This window comes from Aythya marila, assembly GCF_965140915.1.
Source record: "Aythya marila genome assembly, chromosome: Z".
Classification (NCBI taxonomy): domain Eukaryota; kingdom Metazoa; phylum Chordata; class Aves; order Anseriformes; family Anatidae; genus Aythya; species Aythya marila.
In genome coordinates, this window is record NC_139080.1 from 16,955,052 (window position 1) to 16,973,137 (window position 18,086).

Below are 18,086 nucleotides of genomic sequence, written 5' to 3' on the forward strand. Positions count from 1 at the left end.
AGCTCAGGCTTTTTTCTGAGTTCTATTATTTTTTAAAAATAATAAAAAGAAAGTGCTGTATACCAAAGCCTCGTTGTTGAGATTGTTAAAGTGACCTGTACTTTAAGTATAAGCTCCTGATAAAAGGGACGCTTTTTGCTTAACAAGTCAAGTATGACCATTATTTATCAGTGTCTGCTGTCAAAACGATTGAAAAAAATGCTGCAGAAGGAGTAGAATGAGGGATATTGCTGTGAAATTGCACGATCGGTATTCCTTATTTTCTGTCGACTTCCCTCTCTTCACTCCCTCTTTTCTTCCTTTTTTAATTTGCGGGGGAGAGGGTGGTGAAAGCTAGAAACGTGGGCGAGTTCTTGGGGAAAAGTAGAAAGAAGAAAAAAGTATTTGAAAGGGTTGTTTTTGCTCCAATCCAAGTGTTCCCTAGTGCTCCTGGCCAGCACAAGACAAACGCTCACTTTAAAAAATCCTTAAAGACTGGAATATACAGAGATTTTTAGTGTGACAAGGACAAGTTGGTTTGCATGATAGTTACTCCAAAGCCTAATGTTTTCTTAACATAACCTTCTTTTTCCTCCCTCCTCCCCATCTCAGTCCACTCTGAGCGAGCTCAGCTATAGAGATAAACCATTTCGTCAGTAGAAAATAAAATAATAATAATAATAATAATAATAATAATAATAAAGGTTAAAAGCCTCATACAAGGATTTCAATCATCCTGATTAGAAACTGGATTCATTTTGTATGCTCAAGTGTAATACATTTTTGAGTACTTGATAAATATTTAAATAAATATGAAATCTACCTTAAACTGTGTGACCAGTAACACTTGTGTTTTCATGCAGGATCAGAGGATTGGTACGAAGCTTCGGGGGGTTGGGAGGGAGAAAGGGTGTCATTTCTACACGGTGGTCCGACGTGTAAGTTGTCTGAGTCGCTCTTACTGGTGAGGGTGTTGGGGAGGAGATGGGGTCTCCGACTCGGGGCGGGGGTCTTCAATTGGCGCAAAGTCAGGGCAAAATCGCGGCCTGTGCATTCGCCTCCCGGCTGGCGCGTAGGTGGGAAGCGCGGCCGCTCCTCGAGAGTTATGAGTGGGCGCCCAACTTGCGAGAGGGCATAGCTGAGGCCTCCTGGCAGGACCTTGGGGCCGGTGAAGATCTGCTATCCCCAAGGGCCGCATTTCGGCTTCCGCTCCCGTCCCTGCTTGCGCGGGGGACGGAGCTCATCCTTGCGTGGGGCACGGGCCAGGGCCGCGCAGCGCTGCGCGGAGCCCCGCGGGCCCGCCGCGCCCTGCTGGAGGCCCGGGGCCGCCGCCGAGATAAGCGGCTCACTGGAGGGCAAAGGGCTTTGCATTTGGACTGGCAAGGGAGCGACCTATTCCTCGAAGCGCACACGGCATCCCGGACTCGGGGAGCTGCAGCCGAGCTCTGGCTCCGGTCTTGCAGCTGTTGGGGGTCCCCCCGCTCGAGATGTGTCTGCATTCGCGCCCACCGCGGGGCTCCTGCCCCACGGAAAGCCTTCTGCCCTCACAAACCCACCCATCCCCTCGAGGCTTGCGAGGGGCCTGCGGTTGCTCTTGACATGGCCGCCCTAGGGTCTCGGGTTCGACGTCGATGTGTGCGTCCCCCCTGCTCCGGGTGTCCTGCTGCGCGGCCCTGGGGCCCCAGGGTCACGCCAGAGCCTCCCCCAGAAACTTCAATGAAGCACACCTCGTCTTATTTTACAGTTATTTAATTTGCTCGTGTGTGTATTCCTTGATGGCCTTCCGTTCTCCTTTCATTTTCATATATTTGTGGAATATTTATTCCCTCCCCCAAAACTTTGATTTTTTTCCTCTCTGGAACAAATAGAGACACACTTTCAAGCCGACCCTCCTAGTGCCTTCAGGAGAACACCCTTCCTGAGCTCGAACAGCAGTATTTGTGCAAGAGAGAGAAAACATCCTCTGTATGAAATACGTGTACTTATGGTGCTCTGTGCAGGTCCCTGCGCCGGTCACCGTTTCTTCCCACTCGGGGAGGGCGGCAATTAACATTCCCAGTTCCACTGTTTTCTTCGTGCTGCAGCCCATCTTAGTGATGGCAAATAAGGTCTGTTAAAGCCTGCTACCATTTCTATGAGAATTTTGTTAGCACACACAGAAGCCAATATTCAAACTCTTCTAATTTCAATATTTGTGCCAGGTTAATGAGCTCTCAGCATCTCCAGCCAACGCAGGAGTAAGAACGCTGAAACCGGGGGTGTGAATTCCAGCACAGAGATCAGTCGAACGTCTCCACGGTGAGTGCTTGCTTTTATATACGTGTGCCTAAATAGATATTGATAAATCCACTCTGGATCACCCAAAAGCGGCAGTGAGGAGGGAACGGCTGGCTTGGGGAGGACTCACTTGCCACCGCTGTTGCCCGCCGTAGCCTGAGCGCACCACCGGGACGGAGCCCCTTACTGGTCTAGGTCGCCGGTGCCAGGCAGGTTTCGCGGCACCGCCCGTGCTCACCCGTCTACACGCCCGAAGCGCCGGCAGCGTTTTACGGTGCGAGGTGCCGCTGCTGGGCGCTTTGGGCTCTTCAGCGGAACTGTAAGTAGTTAATAAAGGGGCTGGGAAGAGATCCTGTTTACTGATTGTTCCTGATTGTTGTTTTCTTGATAACAGAGCAAGCCACTGAATGACTGTTTGAGCTCAGGCGCCACAAACATAAACTTAACAGCTCCCAGTGTGCCGGCCCTGCTGGAGGATCACTCCTCACCTCCCGGGACTTGTGAAGTGCAGGCGGAGAAGGCAGCTCCCAAGGAGGCGGCGGGGAGGCAGGCTCCGGGGGGGGCGGGGAAGGCTTGCTCTGTTTCCGTATCTGCTGTCCTTAGTCAGAGAAAGGGGTGCTAAATTAATCGGTGCGTTTCCCCAAGGCTTCTGCCCGTGACGAAGGTCGGGGCAGGGTCCAGTGCGTCTCTCTTCACAGCATCCTAGCCGGAGGATGCGGCATTTACAAAAGGCGGCTCTTTCATTTTACCGAATTTCCTTGGTGCGGCCGAGCCGCACTGCAGAAGTGCTCGGGGCTTGGCCGGTGCCGGGGAGGGAGAGCAGCGGAGGCGGGGGAGCCGCGCAGCATCTGTCCGCGGCCGCATCGCCGGGGACCCGAGAGCAGCAGCACCGGGGAGGCCTCCCCACTGCTTTTGGGGCTGCACTGACTACCTGTAGCTCCGGCTTTCTCTAGGGGCGGCGAGGGGGGAGTTGTGGGGAGAAGGAGAAAGGTTGTAAAACAAGACTTTTTTTTTTTTTTTTTTTTTTCCTGGAGTATTTTTTTGCCGCTCCCCCCCCTCTGCTTTATTTTTATTTTTACTTTTATTTTTATTTTTATTTTATTTTTATTTATTTTTATTTTCTCCGGGAAGACAAAACAGAGCAAGGTGTGTTTGGTGGAGAGAGGGCGGGCAAGTTTTCCAGAAATAAGTGACACGGCGCAAAGCAGAGCTTGGCTCCTATCTTGAGGCGGCAGCGGGAAGAGGAAAATAGGGTGTTACTCTGGCTTTTCTTTGGGAGGGCTGTTCAGGCCGGTAGATCTCCAAGGCTAATCCAAACAACCCGCTTGACTTGTGAGGTCCGGAGTCTAGACAGAGCTGGTGGCTCGGCGGCTCCTTATCTGGTTTTGGAATCAGCCAAAAGAGACTTTTCTTAATGTCCACAGCAGCACTGGGATCTGCCGGGGCCGGGGAGCCACCGCACCTCGCAGACAGGACAACAAAAACACCCACCACCTGGAGGCTTTACAGCCCGCTTTGTTGTTCCCGAGTCCTGTCTCGCCCCATGTCCTCAGCCGCCAGGCAGGGGTAACCCGCGTCCCCCGAGCTGTTTAACACAACATAGACCCCGCTGCTCGCCCTGTCGTCCCTCGGGCACTGAAATGCCACCTCCACAGGAAGATGGGGCAGTTGGCAGTTTTTCCCAGCTTTGGGAAAAAAATATTGAACCTTGAAAGGGTTCGAAGTGCTGGTTCTCTCTCTCTCTCTCCTTCATTCTTTCTTCCTTTCTCCCTTTTTCTTTCTTTCTTTCTTTCTTTCTTTCTTTCTTTCTTTCTTTCTTTCTTTCTTTCTTTCTTTCTTTCTTTCTTTCTTTCTTTCTTTCTTTCTTTCTTTCTTTCTTTCTTTCTTTCTTTCTTTCTTTCTTTCTTCCTTCCTTCCTTCCTTCCTTCCTTCCTTCCTTCCTTCCTTCCTTCCTTCCTTCCTTCCTTCCTTCCTTCCTTCCTTCCTTCCTTCCTTCCTTCCTTCCTTCCTTCCTTCCTTCCTTCCTTCCTTCCTTCCTTCCTTCCTTCCTTCCTTCCTTCCTTCCTTCCTTCCTTCCTTCCTTCCCTCTTTTCTCCTTTTTCTCTCTCTCTCTTTCTCTCTTTCTTTCTCTCTTCCTCTCTTCCTCTCCTTCTTTCTTCCCACCCCTTCCTCTCTTCCTATCTTTCCCTCCCCTTGTGTTTGGTGCCACTATTTTATATATATATGTATATGTATATATATATATATATATATACATGTATATATACATATATATACATATACATATATATGTATATACTTAAAGTCTTAAAGTTTTGTAGAGAATGAAATAAAACAAACAAACAAACAAACAAACAAAAAAAAAAACACAAAAAACACAAAAAACAAACACCTCTCTAAATCCAATCCTGTTCATCAACAGTAAGGATTGATTGAAGCATATCAATTAACAGAGAGGAAGAGAGGAAGTCGGTTTAGATATAAGATCTTCTTTGGGAGTAGAAAATTGCCTTTTGTGTTCATCCCGTTATGATGGGTTTTGGATACTGCTAGCTGTAAAGCTTGTTTGATGCAGTTAGGATCAATAAAAACATTTAACTCAATAGCAAGCAGTATTTTGGAAAGGGAGAAAGACACATCTTTTGGTTAGATGTCACTCTTTCTATTTATTCATGTTCTTGAGCTTTCAAACTCTCCTGGCATGTTGGGCAGATGGATGGTATGTTTCCAGATTTCTGGACACTGCTAGAGCTCATCTGCTGTCTCTGTGGTTCCTCTACTGGAACACAATATGGTTTGCAGTGACTCTGTGTGATTCCTCTCCAAAACCTGTGCTGTTTGCAGTTGAGTTCAGGGCCGTGATATTCCATTTTAGAAGAAAGCAAGCTGATTTCTCTTACTATGATGTACTGATATCCTATATACATAAGATATTGTAACTGAGTCTGCTAATGTAGAATTATGAAATTTGCCATTGGGTAGAACTCATTCTCTCTGAAATTTAGAAGGTTTGTGGGTAAGTGCTGTTTTCTAGATTTACATGTAGAAGTTGCAAATTTTCTTGTGTACAGAGCAAATTATACTGCAAAACTTTTGTAATCATTTTTCCATTAAACACAATTAAACCATTTTAAACTTCCTATAACTCAGAAAATTCAGGATCAAGAATGCAACATTTCCCAAGAAAAAGAATCTTAACCATGATCCTGATACTGCTCCCCCCCCCCCCCCCCCCAATCTCTCTCTCTTTCTCATGGGTAAAACTTAGTGTTTATTTTTATCTGTCACAAATACAAGGTGTTGTTTGAAATGTGTTAAACTTAGCAGGTATATAGAGATAATACCAACGTGTCACTGTGCATGATAAAGTAAAATATGGTGGGAATTAACTTGAAAAGTTTATGAAGGTTTTAGCTACAGCCCATAAATTAACGTTTTTTACAAAGATACGATGATATGTAAAAGCTCTTATAATATATATAATACTTTAAAAAATTCCAATATTTGCAGACAAAACATTTTCCCCCAGCTTGAAGACAAACTGAGGTGCCAATCCTGGAAGTAAGTACTGTAAGTAAGTTTTCTGTAAGTTTGAAATAACCAAAATTAGACAACACTAGTGAATCAGGAATTGCAGGGGCAAAATACCCAGTTTACACAGAATCTCTTGCAAAGGTAGTGAAAGATCTGCTGCTAACCTCTAGTGAAGTAGGAATGCATGTCTTTGAAGGCCTGAGCCCAATTCTCCTCAAAGATAGCAGATCAAATCCCTATACACGTGGATATAAAATCAGTACTGTTGTTTTGTACAATGTGGATGTATCAATTATGTAATTTCCTTTCTAACACACTCATTGACATTTCTTCATTTGACCTTAAATAACTGTAAAGTTTTCTATTAATAGATTAAAACATCTTAAGTTATCAGTGCATCAGTAAAAGCATCTTGTTTAGTACAGTTTTCTTTCTTTCTTTCTTTCTTTCTTTCTTTCTTTCTTTCTTTCTTTCTTTCTTTCTTTCTTTCTTTCTTTCTTTCTTTCTTTCTTTCTTTCTTTCTTTCTTTCTTTCTTTCTTTCTTTCTCTTTCTTTCTTTCTTTCTTTCTTTCTTTCTTTCTTTCTTTTTCTTCTCTCTCTCTCTCTCTCTCTCTTTCTCTCTCTCTTTCTCTCTCTCTCTCTCTTTCTCTCTTCCTTCCTTCCTTCCTTCCTTCCTTCCTTCCTTCCTTCCTTCCTTCCTTCCTTCCTTCCTTCCTTCCTTCCTTCCTTCCTTCCTTCCTTCCTTCCTTCCTTCCTTCCTTTTTTTTTTTTTTTTAAACAAAACAAAACAAAACAAACGGACTCTAAAAGAATCACGTGTCCTCAAATCCCTCGTGCTCATTCTTTTTCAAAGTTAGCTATCTCTGCCAATAATATGGTGGCAAAGGCAAGAACATTTAGAGTCTCACAATGACCCAACACATACCATATTTATTTGTGGTAACAAGACAGTTATGAGGTACTTCAGAGAAGAAGGATTGGCCATTAAAGTAGTCCAGAAAGTGAAATACCACCATTTGGGATGTCAGCTCTTCATTTCATAAGTTCTTCAAAACTGACTACATAAGGGAAACATGTTTACAGTTTTAATTTAACTTACTAAATCATCATTACAGAAAAATCTTCTTTTCAGAAGATTAAGAAAGAAGATACTAGAGAAGATTAAGAAAGGCAGATAGTACTTCTTACATCAACAAGATTGCTAAATTTGACAGTTTGCCATTTTCTTAGTGAATATTTTCTTTATCTAAAGATGTTTCCTTTTAAAATGCAAGGATTTATCTGGGGATGTTTACTACTCTTTCATGGTTGTATAATGCACCTAGGCTCCTCTCAGGTTCTTAGGTTCTTAGAACATTTCTTTAACGAACATGGTCAATAAGAGTAAATAAAACACCACGGTGTCATTAATACAACCCTACAGTAATAACTGGACAGTATAGATGTAAAGTCTCTTGTTTTTTATATGCTTAATTCCCATAAAAATAAAAAATCTAATCTTTCAGTGCTGCACTTTTTCCCATTTCTAAGGCAAAAATATTGTTAACTTCCACAGGACAATTTGGTCTCTTCATTCAGCAAGTGACTCAAAACAAAACAAAACAAAACAAAACAAAATAAGAATGAAATTGCGTGACAAGTAGTAGCAGCATTACAATTAGCAGTACACGTTTTATGCTGCAAGAATTGAATCTGGAAGGAAAATACCCTGAAAGCTAAAAGTTCTATAATGCAGGATCAAATATTTGTCTGACTGTTACAGTCAGGAAAACAATATGTTCATTCTTCAGAATTTTACCTTCATTCCACTATTTAGCAAGAGAACTCTACAGTCTATATTTCAGAAAATATTTTAGTTTCCATATACATTTAAATGTACTATTGGACAAAAGACAGACATTAAAGCAGCTGTTGATGAAAGAAAAATGCAAACATTTGACCAGTTAATGATCATTTAAGTATGATGAGATATTTCCTCAAGTTCTCAATCACATTTTTAAGACAGGTCATGTTAATCTGAATTGTTTTTTAGGTAATTTTTTAACACTTTTTTTTTTTTTTATATATATGTATTGTAAGGAATTAATTTTATTTGGGGATGAAAGTGAGTAGAGTTAGGTGAAAGTACGTGATTTTTTGAATGTGGGGTTTAAAATGAACAAATAATTAGTGTTCCTGTGCTGAATTTAGGTCAGCAAAACTCTCAGGGACAGTGATAAGGTAAATGTAATTGTGAGGGCAATGTGCAAGATTGAAAGGGAAGATGGAGGAGGATTATATCTACCTTTGACATGACACAGAGCCGTGACACCCTGATAACATTCTCTGGAGCTACAGCCCTGGTTTCATTGTGCAGCCCAGCCTCGTGCTTTTTGACTCACTGCTTGTGAGGGGTAACATCGTTTCTGATGGGGAAGGGTGGTTTACTGCACCTTGGGCTTGGCAGGAATGGTTACACAGATATTATCTTCCTAGCAGAGATCTTGAAAAGAGCTGTAGATATAGTTCCCAAATTATGAAGCTGTCTCAGACTCACATCTGTACAGGAAGAGGCACTGACCACAAGGAGAGCTGATCTCTTGATGATGGATAGAGATCAGGCATCTGTGATGAACTTCCCCATGCATTACTATACACAAAATATTGGCAATTGGTCTGCAGGGCTTGAAGGGGAGACCCAGGCTTGTGTTTCAGTGCAGGCTTTTTCCATCTCTGTGAAAACCTCTCCAGAGCAGTTGCAGGGGGGCTGGGGATGGCAGCAGTCCAGCTGGGTGTGGTGAGGCTGAAACGTGCCTGTTCTCAGGAGTTGGGCTGCCTTAATGCATGGCTGCTCTTCCTCCCCCTGCACCACTCAGGCCATGACCTGGAAGCCTCCAAATGTGGGAGAGCCCAGCCCTGGCTGATTTCTTGGCCTGAGTTCCCACACTCCCGGGTCCTGTCTTTGGCATTGTCTCTCCTTGCTCCCTGTGATGGGCAGTATGCTGCGGCTGGTGCTGGTGAGGATTCTCCTGGCTGCCTCTGTCTCCTCAGCCAGCACAGGATCTGCTCCAAAATGCTGAGATGTGAAACTCAGCACATGACACTTGCTGTTTAACGTCTGCATGAATACCTATGCCATAACTGAAGCAAAGGACACAGCAAGTTATGCCTGCTCTAGGAAGTGAGCTTTAGTGGGACAGGGTATATGCTGAAACAGCTAATTTTGGACATGTGGTTCTGTAATGGAATACTGGCTCTGGAGTGGCATCTTGTGCTGTAGAGGAAAGATGGGGAGAGCTGGGTGTTGGAGAGCTGAGTGTTTCTGAGTGGGATTAATGGAAAAACAGCTGCTTCTGATTGAGCACAGGGATAGATCACAGATTCTGCTCTTCTTCAGGACTTGGGCCCCAGTGCTACCAAGTCATTTCTTCCTCCTAGAATTTACAGCCCAGGCTCCTTTGTAATAACAGGCACTTATGTCCCCCTCCCCCCTTTTTTTTTTTTTTTTTTTTTTTCCACTGAGAGAGAGAGAGAGAGATATGGGGTATCATGGTATCATTTTTAGCTTTCAGAAAATGTAGGGTGGTAGCTCCCCCTACTCTATGAGTGGTCTGTGGCTACAGCGTTTATTTGGGATGTGGCAGACCTTGTTTCAAATTCTCTCTTTGCCTGAGGTGAGGCAACCATGCAGTCATATGTCCTTGCCCCAGCTAAAGGAGCACCCTAATCCTTGGGCTATAGATTGTTGGGAGATGAACTTGTACGTAAAAGCTGGTGTTTGTCGTGGGGTGTTTCTGTCTTTTCCACTGAAGCACAGGAAAGATTGTAGAGTGTAAATGAGGGTATGAGGTTTGAAACCTGTGTCACTGGAAGCAGGTCTGAATCCACTCAGAGGAAAAAAAAATATCTAAGGTATATGACCTGTCAGGAGTAGGGAGGTCTGAGCATAAGCCCAGACAGAGCTATGGGTTTTCTAGAAACTCTAATGTTGACAGCTGAGGACTCCAGGATCAGATGTCTCTGGGACTGGTCATCAGGTAGACAAAGGTTTGAGAATCCCAGTTTCAGGCCTAGTTGCTTAAATTGCAGCCAAACCTCATGCTGGGCACCTATATCTTTTTTTTTTTTTTTTTTTTTTTTTTTTTGATGGCCACCCTTGTGTTTGCAGTGTTCTGACAGTAACTGCTAGAAGAGGCCCAGAGCATCTACTGGAGAAAAGTTGGAAGTTTCTACCTGGGAAGTTTCCATTTTCCTGGCAACATGGAGAAGGTCACACGAGGCAAAAGAGGGACCCTTGATCTCTGCCTCATTTAATGCACTCATTGTTGTCAAATGCCTTGCTCAGTGTGTGAGTAAGACTGAAAAATATGTGAGTGCTTGCTGGCCACAGCATGGCCTTCACATGGCATGTGCCATGGTGTGGAGGAGGCTGCTAGCAGCTAGGGCAGAGCCCATACAACAGAGCCCTGCTCCATGGGGGCTCTGTTAGCTGCTAAGTTAGAAACATTTAGCTTTGACTGCAGCTAGGTGATTCCATCAGGTCAAAGGAAGGTCTTCTCCACAACACTGCTCTATCTTTTTCTGTCCAGGATGTTGTTATTTTTTCCTTTGGACAAAGACATTGCTCTTGTGTTCGATGCCCTGGTACTTAGTTTCTTGCAATAGTCTCTACGTTATAGCAAACAAATTAGTCTGAGCTCAGTGAGTTTCATCTCTATTAATTAAGTAACGTGTCTTACTGGGACACAACACTAGATTTCCCAGAGCTCTGTTAGCCAGTGTTTAGTCTCCAGGTGGAGTTAATTTTGGCTTGCAGAGTGTATATATACTGCATGTGAATCTATCTGATAAATGTGTCTGCAGGTGCAACCTGTTGTCACTGATGCTAAGTTTGAGTAGCCACAACATGAAAATGGGAATGAACCACCTGCCAGCAAGCTTCTCTGAGCCTCTGCTTTTGAGCATATTCACTTCCTTTTTCTAATGTCACTGTAGTAAGAATATGTTAACCTGCAGGACAGGATCAAGTTATTAGGGTGGCTAAGATAGAGGAAATTGTAGAAGAAGATGCATGAATTTGAGAAAGATGACCATGGATGAAGTTTTCAGCTCATCTTGGGAAGTTATTTTCTGAGTTAGAGGTTGTTTTTTCTTTTTATAATTTTATAATGGATTATATTTGCATCCACAAGAGCTATAATTCCAAATTTCCCTGTCAGGCTGGGAGTAAATATTGCATTTCTTCCTAGAGTACTAGTAGATGTGGTCTCCTCTTCTGGAGCTCATGAAATAGCATGCACACCCACACTCACACCATTTTATTTTTATTAGGGATACAACTGTTCTACTGAGAAATTCTGAAACTGTTGTAGTTGTTATGCAACCATTAGCATTGTGTGCAAACAACAGTGGTTCCTGTACAAGCACTTGGCCAAGCACATAGCTCTGGGGTACTCTTGCCTCTTCATATTAATTTGTTAATCCTTGTTTTATTCAGTTCTACAAAGTGAGTCAAAACTCAGAAGCTTTTATTTATAAGGAGACTTGTCTAAAAGCATGCTGTAGGTATAATTGCAGCAACAATTGCAATTTGTAATGCAACTGTCTTTCTGAATATTAGGAGAAATCTCTTGGCAATGGAGGGCTGTGGTAGGCTGTGAAAGAATCTCACCAGGTTTCCATAATAAAAACTGTTAGCTGGATCATTTAATGTTTGATGGAAAGTGGTGGTGGGAAGTGAATGGTTAATACAAAGATTCAGCTTCATGTGAAAAAAATGCATTACTTTCACCATTATTAATTCAAACCTGAAGAAACGAAAAATATGACTGAGAGGTGCAAAATAGAGAAGCAATATAACATTTTTTTCAGAATACTGAATTTTTAAGGATCATGAGAAGCACAATTCATTCTGAACATATTTTTTTTCATCATATAGTAGAAGTTACAAAAGAGTTCAATACCATCTAAATACAGTTTTAGGTACAACTAAGGAAATTAGCAGCTTTTCTTCCTCTTCATATTGTATCTTGATCAGGTACACTGCTCTGTCCTGATGCATACTATACACAGCATGGACTTTAGAGGTAGGACAAAGCCCTACAAGGGTGGTTTTTTTATTATTATTAATAATTTTTTTTTTTTCTCCCCTTTGGTACCACACCCACTACACAAAAAGGCTGGTGCACAGAGTGAAGATCTGATCCAGGATGTTTAAAAATACCATATGTCTAGTGACTAAGCTAACCCTCCCCAAAGACATTTTGAAAGAATTTATCCTACACTTAATCACCAAAACATTCTTTCTGTTTGCCCCTATCAAAATTCAAGGTTGTAAAGAAAAGGTTGGGGATTTTCTGATTTTCCCACAGGAAGGTTTTCTGTCTGAGAGTTGGAGATTCTTCATGGTATAGACTTATAGAGAAGAATATCGGAGTATGAAGCACTGTATACTTTCTTAAGGAAAAACTAAAACCCCACCCCCACCTCTCCCACCCCCCGAAACTGCAAAGTTGTTGCTGGGCTTAACTGTTTTTTTTTTGTTTTTTTTTTTTTTTTTTTTTTTCTGCCTTGTAACATTAAATAAATTTGTAAACTTTTATTCTTTCAGCTAAATTATGTGTTCTCACTTGAACATGATATTTACTGTTTCTATCATTTGTCAGTGTTCTGGCTATTAATTCTTTGTCACGATGTTTTACACTGCAAGTTTGCTCAAAACTGCAGATGAATTGAATGTACTTCATGTAGAAATTCACAAACATATATCTTAGTTTCTCTATGTCTGTGGATCTATCAGAGGGAGATAGTGACTCATTTCTCTCACATTCATCCTGCAGAATTCCACTAGTTTAAATACAATTTGATGGGTATAAATCAGGACTTGATCCTGAAGTATCCCTTATCTGTCTGATACTGCCACATTTGTAAGACTGTATAATATAAAACAAATATCCAGAGAGACTTTTATTTCCTCAAGTGAACCAGAACTTGAATTACCTCAAAAGGAGTTTTTTTATTTTATTTTATTTTTTTTTTTCTAAAGCACTGTCTAGAACACTCATTAGTCTTGCTTCAGATTCATACATTAGCAACAGCATAATAAATTCTTTATCTGGTGAGTCCCATAACAGGTAGGAAAACAATTAGAAAGTTACTGCCACACATTGGCACAACCCTTTACACTTCATGCATTCTCAGCAACCAGCCTTCCTCTGTGTGACCTCTGGGTCTCCAATGAGACCCAGCATAAGCTATAGCTATTAACCAGAATGATGGAGCAATGTCTTGCCACCATTCCTGCTCCACTTTAGATGATCTGTTATAAACAGGATCTTACACAATGCCTTACTGGAAATGGGACCCACTGGATGTTCCTGAGGAAAAGATGACTGAGCAGAAGCAGCTGTGCTGCACTGAAGTCCCTTACAAAACTGCTAGTAGCATTTATGTTTCATGTTGGAAATACCTGTAAAATCAGAGTGTAGTTGTATTCTTAGAAGATATAATGGTTCTGTGCCTACATTTATATATGCTGAAATTTTAATAACAAAAACTGAGTGCTTTATTAGTCTTTTTAGTTTTAAAGAAAATAATACTGTGCTACACTCTTGCGTATAAAACAAATAGTAAAGCATGAAAGGTCTGTTGTAAAGCTCCAGAATATTTTTAGAGGGAAACTATATTTACCTAAATAGTTGTTAAAGTATTCTTATGGAAAACAATGAGAACTCTTGTACCATAAAATGATGGCTTTATGTTATGATATAGGGTCTGTCAAAGATAAATAAAACTCTTTATCAGGCAGCAGGTATAAAAGCAGATATTAGGAAGCATTTTTTCAGCCAACATACAATTAATAACTATGCTGCACTCACTGTCACACGGTGTTATGCTTAGATGGAAATGGATTCCAACAGGAACAAGATCAGTTCATACAGCCAATTTTTTGTGCCTAGAAAGATCTATCAGGTATGGATTACTCTATATGTATCTCATTTTAAGAGATAGACAGGTTAGAAGGACCTCATATGACCTGGTACTATGATTCTTAACATGGCCAGTATTCTGTCTTTTCTCACTGCATGGCATGGAAATTCAGCCTACTAACTTCACTGTCAAGATGATTGAGTGGTTGATATATATAGGCTCTGTCATTTGTATTAAAATAAATTTTCACTTATTTGTACTGAGGTATTTGAAGGCACTCTTGGCCTGGAGGATGTGGTTCTTGACATTTCCTGGAAGTACTCCTTGAAAGACTTCTTTTCAGCCCATATAATTCCAGTGTATTTGTTACTAATAAGTTTCAAAAGTGCTGGGAGAGCTTCAGACCCATGACAGGAGAATAGGTTGCAGGAAAGGATACAGCAGAGAATGGCTGAGGAGGTAAGAAGCAGTATTAGTGCTGCTGCCATGACTCTGTACAATGAGTAAGTGTTAATGAGTCCTCAAAAGTGTTTGAAATTAAATTTTGTCTATGTCTATACATGTCTAAACTCTTTCAAATGAGTGCTAGTACCACATTATAAGCAGTCACCTTAATAACCTTTCAAATATGTTCTTAAATATATATTAAAAATGTATCCTCTTCATTTAATTGTCCCCAAAATTTTAGTTTGAACTCTCCAATTCAAAAAGAATAGCAACATTTACTATAGGTTCTGTTTCCCCAAACTGTGAGCAACTTTTAAAATAATCTCTTTACCACTTTATTCTATTTCTAGCAGTCCATATGAAACAGGATGCAATGTTAGTTTGTTGAATTACCTCTTTGATTTGATTTTTATTTCCAATCAAATGATGTTGGATTTTATAAAAACACTTATTGTGTATATTGTTACTTTTCATTCATGTCATGTCACCTATTAACAGTTCTATGCAGCTCTTTAAACTACAAAGCTTTGTCTACCTTCTATGTATTTTTCAAGTCCTACATTGTATATAATTTATTAATGACTCTGCTCTTTGTATGAACAGAATGTACCCTCAGTGAAGGTCATTCCTAAGGAAACTGTATTTCAAAAACCTTGATAAGGGCAACGCCTCCTTCTTATCATTCAGGATTTTGTCCAAATATATGAACTTAGGTATGAACTGAATTGGCATAAACTGATATGACTCTTCAAACAGAAGGGTTTGGATGTATGTTGTCATAAAAACAAATTGGCTTGATTCCTGCAAATCAAGCAAATGACTAGATCAGAAATAATACAGTGAAGAATGAATCTCAGAATATGATCTCTTTACTGTCATGGTACACATGATGCTAGTTTTAGTCTGGAATCTTTCTATACTAAATACAACAGCATGCTCTCAGGCATTGCTGCAATAAATTGCTGCAATGCCTGGCTATAAGCTCTATAGAAGGGACAGGCAGCATAGAAGGGGTGGTGGTGTGGCTCTCTATATTAGAGAGTCTTTCGAGGTTGTAGAACTCGAGGTTGGGAATGACAAGGTCGAGTCCCTTTGGGTTAGGATCGGCAGGGACAACAAGGCTAGTGTCCTGGTCGGGGTCTGCTATAGACCGCCGAACCAGGATGAGGAGACGGATGAGGAATTCTACAGGCAGCTGACAGAGGTTGCAAAATCATCAGCTCTTGTACTCGTGGGGGACTTCAACTTCCCTGACATATCCTGGAAGCACAACACAGCCCTGAGAAAGCAGTCTAGGAGGTTTCTGGAGAGCGTGGAAGATAGCTTCCTGACACAGCTGGTTAGTGAGCCTACCAGGGGAGGTGCCCCGCTAGACCTTCTCTTCACAAACAGAGAAGGACTGGTGGAGGACGTGATCGTCGGGAGCTGTCTCGGGCAGAGTGACCACGCAATGGTGGAGTTCACTATTCTTGGCGAGGCCAGGAAGGGGACCAGTAAAACCGCTGTATTGGACTTTCGGAGGGCTGACTTTGAACTGCTCAGGACACTGGTTGGTGGAGTCCCTTGGGAGGCGGTTCTGAAGGGCAGAGGGGTCCAGGAAGGCTGGGCGATCTTCAAGAGGGAAGTCTTCATGGCGCAGGAACGGTCTGTACCCACGTGCCCAAAGACGAGCTGGCGGGGAAGAAGACCGGCCTGGCTCAACAGAGAATTGTGGCTTGATCTTAGGAGGAAAAAGAAGGTTTATAAGCTTTGGAAAAGTGGGCAGGCCACTAAGGAGGACTTTAAAGAAGTAGCAAGGCTGTGCAGGGACAAAATTAGGAAGGCCAAAGCTCATCTGGAGCTCAATCTGGCTACTGCCGTTAAAGATAACAAAAAATGTTTCTATAAATACATCTACACAAAAAGGAGGACTAAGGAGAATCTCCATCCTTTACTGGATGCGGGGGGAAACTTAGTTACAAGAGATGAGGAAAAGGCGGAGGTGCTCAATGCCTTCTTTGCCTCAGTCTTTAGCGGCAATACCGGATGTTCTCTGGATACCCAGTACCCTGAGCTGGTGGAAGGGGATGGGGAACAGGATGTGGCCCTCATTATCCATGAAGAACTGGTTGGTGACCTGCTACGGCACTTAGATGTGCACAAGTCGATGGGGCCGGATGGGATCCACCCAAGGGTACTGAGGGAACTGGCAGAGGAGCTGGCCAAGCCACTGTCCATCATTTATCAACAGTCCTGGCTATCGGGGGAGGTCCCAATCGACTGGCGGCTAGCAAACGTGATGCCCATCTGCAAGAAGGGCCGGAGGGCAGACCCGGGAAACTACAGGCCTGTCAGTTTGACCTCAGTGCCAGGAAAGCTCATGGAGCAGATCCTCCTGAGAGTCATCATGCAGCACTTGAAGGGGAAGCAGGCGATCAGGCCCAGTCAGCATGGGTGTATGAAAGGCAGGTCATGCTTGACGAACCTGATCTCCTTCTATGACAGAGTGACGCGCTGGGTGGATGAGGGAAAGGCTGTGGATGTGGTCTACCTTGACTTCAGCAAGGCTTTTGACACTGTTTCCCACAGCATTCTCCTCAAGAAACTGGTTGCTCTTGGCTTGGACTGGCGCACGCTTCGTTGGGTTAGAAACTGGCTGGATAGCCGGGCCCAAAGAGTCGTGGTGAATGGAGCCAAGTCCAGTTGGAGGCCAGTCACTAGTGGCGTCCCCCAGGGCTCGGTGCTGGGGTCGGTCCTCTTTAATATCTTCATCGATGATCTGGACGAGGGCATCGAGTGCACCCTCAGTAAGTTCGCAGATGACACCAAGTTAGGTGCGTGTGTCGATCTGCTTGAGGGTAGGAAAGCTCTGCAGGAGGATCTGGATAGGCTGCACCGATGGGCTGAGGTCAACTGCATGAAGTTTAACAAGGCCAAGTGCTGGGTCCTGCACCTGGGGCGCAATAACCCCAAGCAGAGCTACAGACTGGGAGAGGAATGGTTGGAAAGCTGCCAGGCAGAGAAGGACCTGGGAGTGATGGTTGATAGTCGGCTGAATATGAGCCAGCAGTGTGCTCAGGTGGCCAAGAAGGCCAACGGCATCCTGGCTTGTATTAGGAACAGTGTGACCAGCAGGGCTAGGGAGGTGATCGTCCCCCTGTACTTGGCTCTGGTGAGGCCGCACCTCGAGTACTGTGTTCAGTTTTGGGCCCCTCGCTACAAGAAGGACATCGAGGTGCTTGAGTGGGTGCAGAGAAGGGCGACGAAGCTGGTGAGAGGCCTGGAGAACAAGTCCTACGAGGAGCAGCTGAGGGAGCTGGTCTTGTTCAGCCTGGAGAAGAGGAGGCTCAGGGGTGACCTTATCGCTCTTTTTAGGTACCTCAAGGGAGGCTGTAGCGAGGTGGGGGTTGGCCTGTTCTCCCACGTGCCTGGTGACAGGACGAGGGGGAATGGGTTTAAGTTGAGCCAGGGGAGTTTTAGGTTAGATGTTAGGAAGAACTTCTTCACTGAAAGGGTTGTGAGGCACTGGAACAGGCTGCCCAGGGAAGTGGTGGAGTCACCATCCCTGGAAGTCTTCAAAAGACGTTTAGATGTAGAGCTTAGGGATATGGTTTAGTGGAGGGCTGTTAGCGTTAGGTCAGAGGTTGGACTCGATGACCTTGAGGTCTCTTCCAACCTAGGAAATTCTGTGATTCTGTGATTCTGTAAAACATTAGGACGAGACAATTTCAAATGAAAAGTACATTCCCTCTTATTCCCATTGGAGAAGAAAGAAAATATATTGAATTATGGCATTTAGAACTCAACTAGTAAAATCTTTACAAGAGGCCACCATCACTATAAACTACCACAGACTCTTTACAGATATACTAAGAACAATTCTATGGCATTTATGTGAGTTCTTGTTTGTTACTGAACTTAGCCTTTTGAATAGATCCTTTTTAAATAGCTGTCACAGTTAT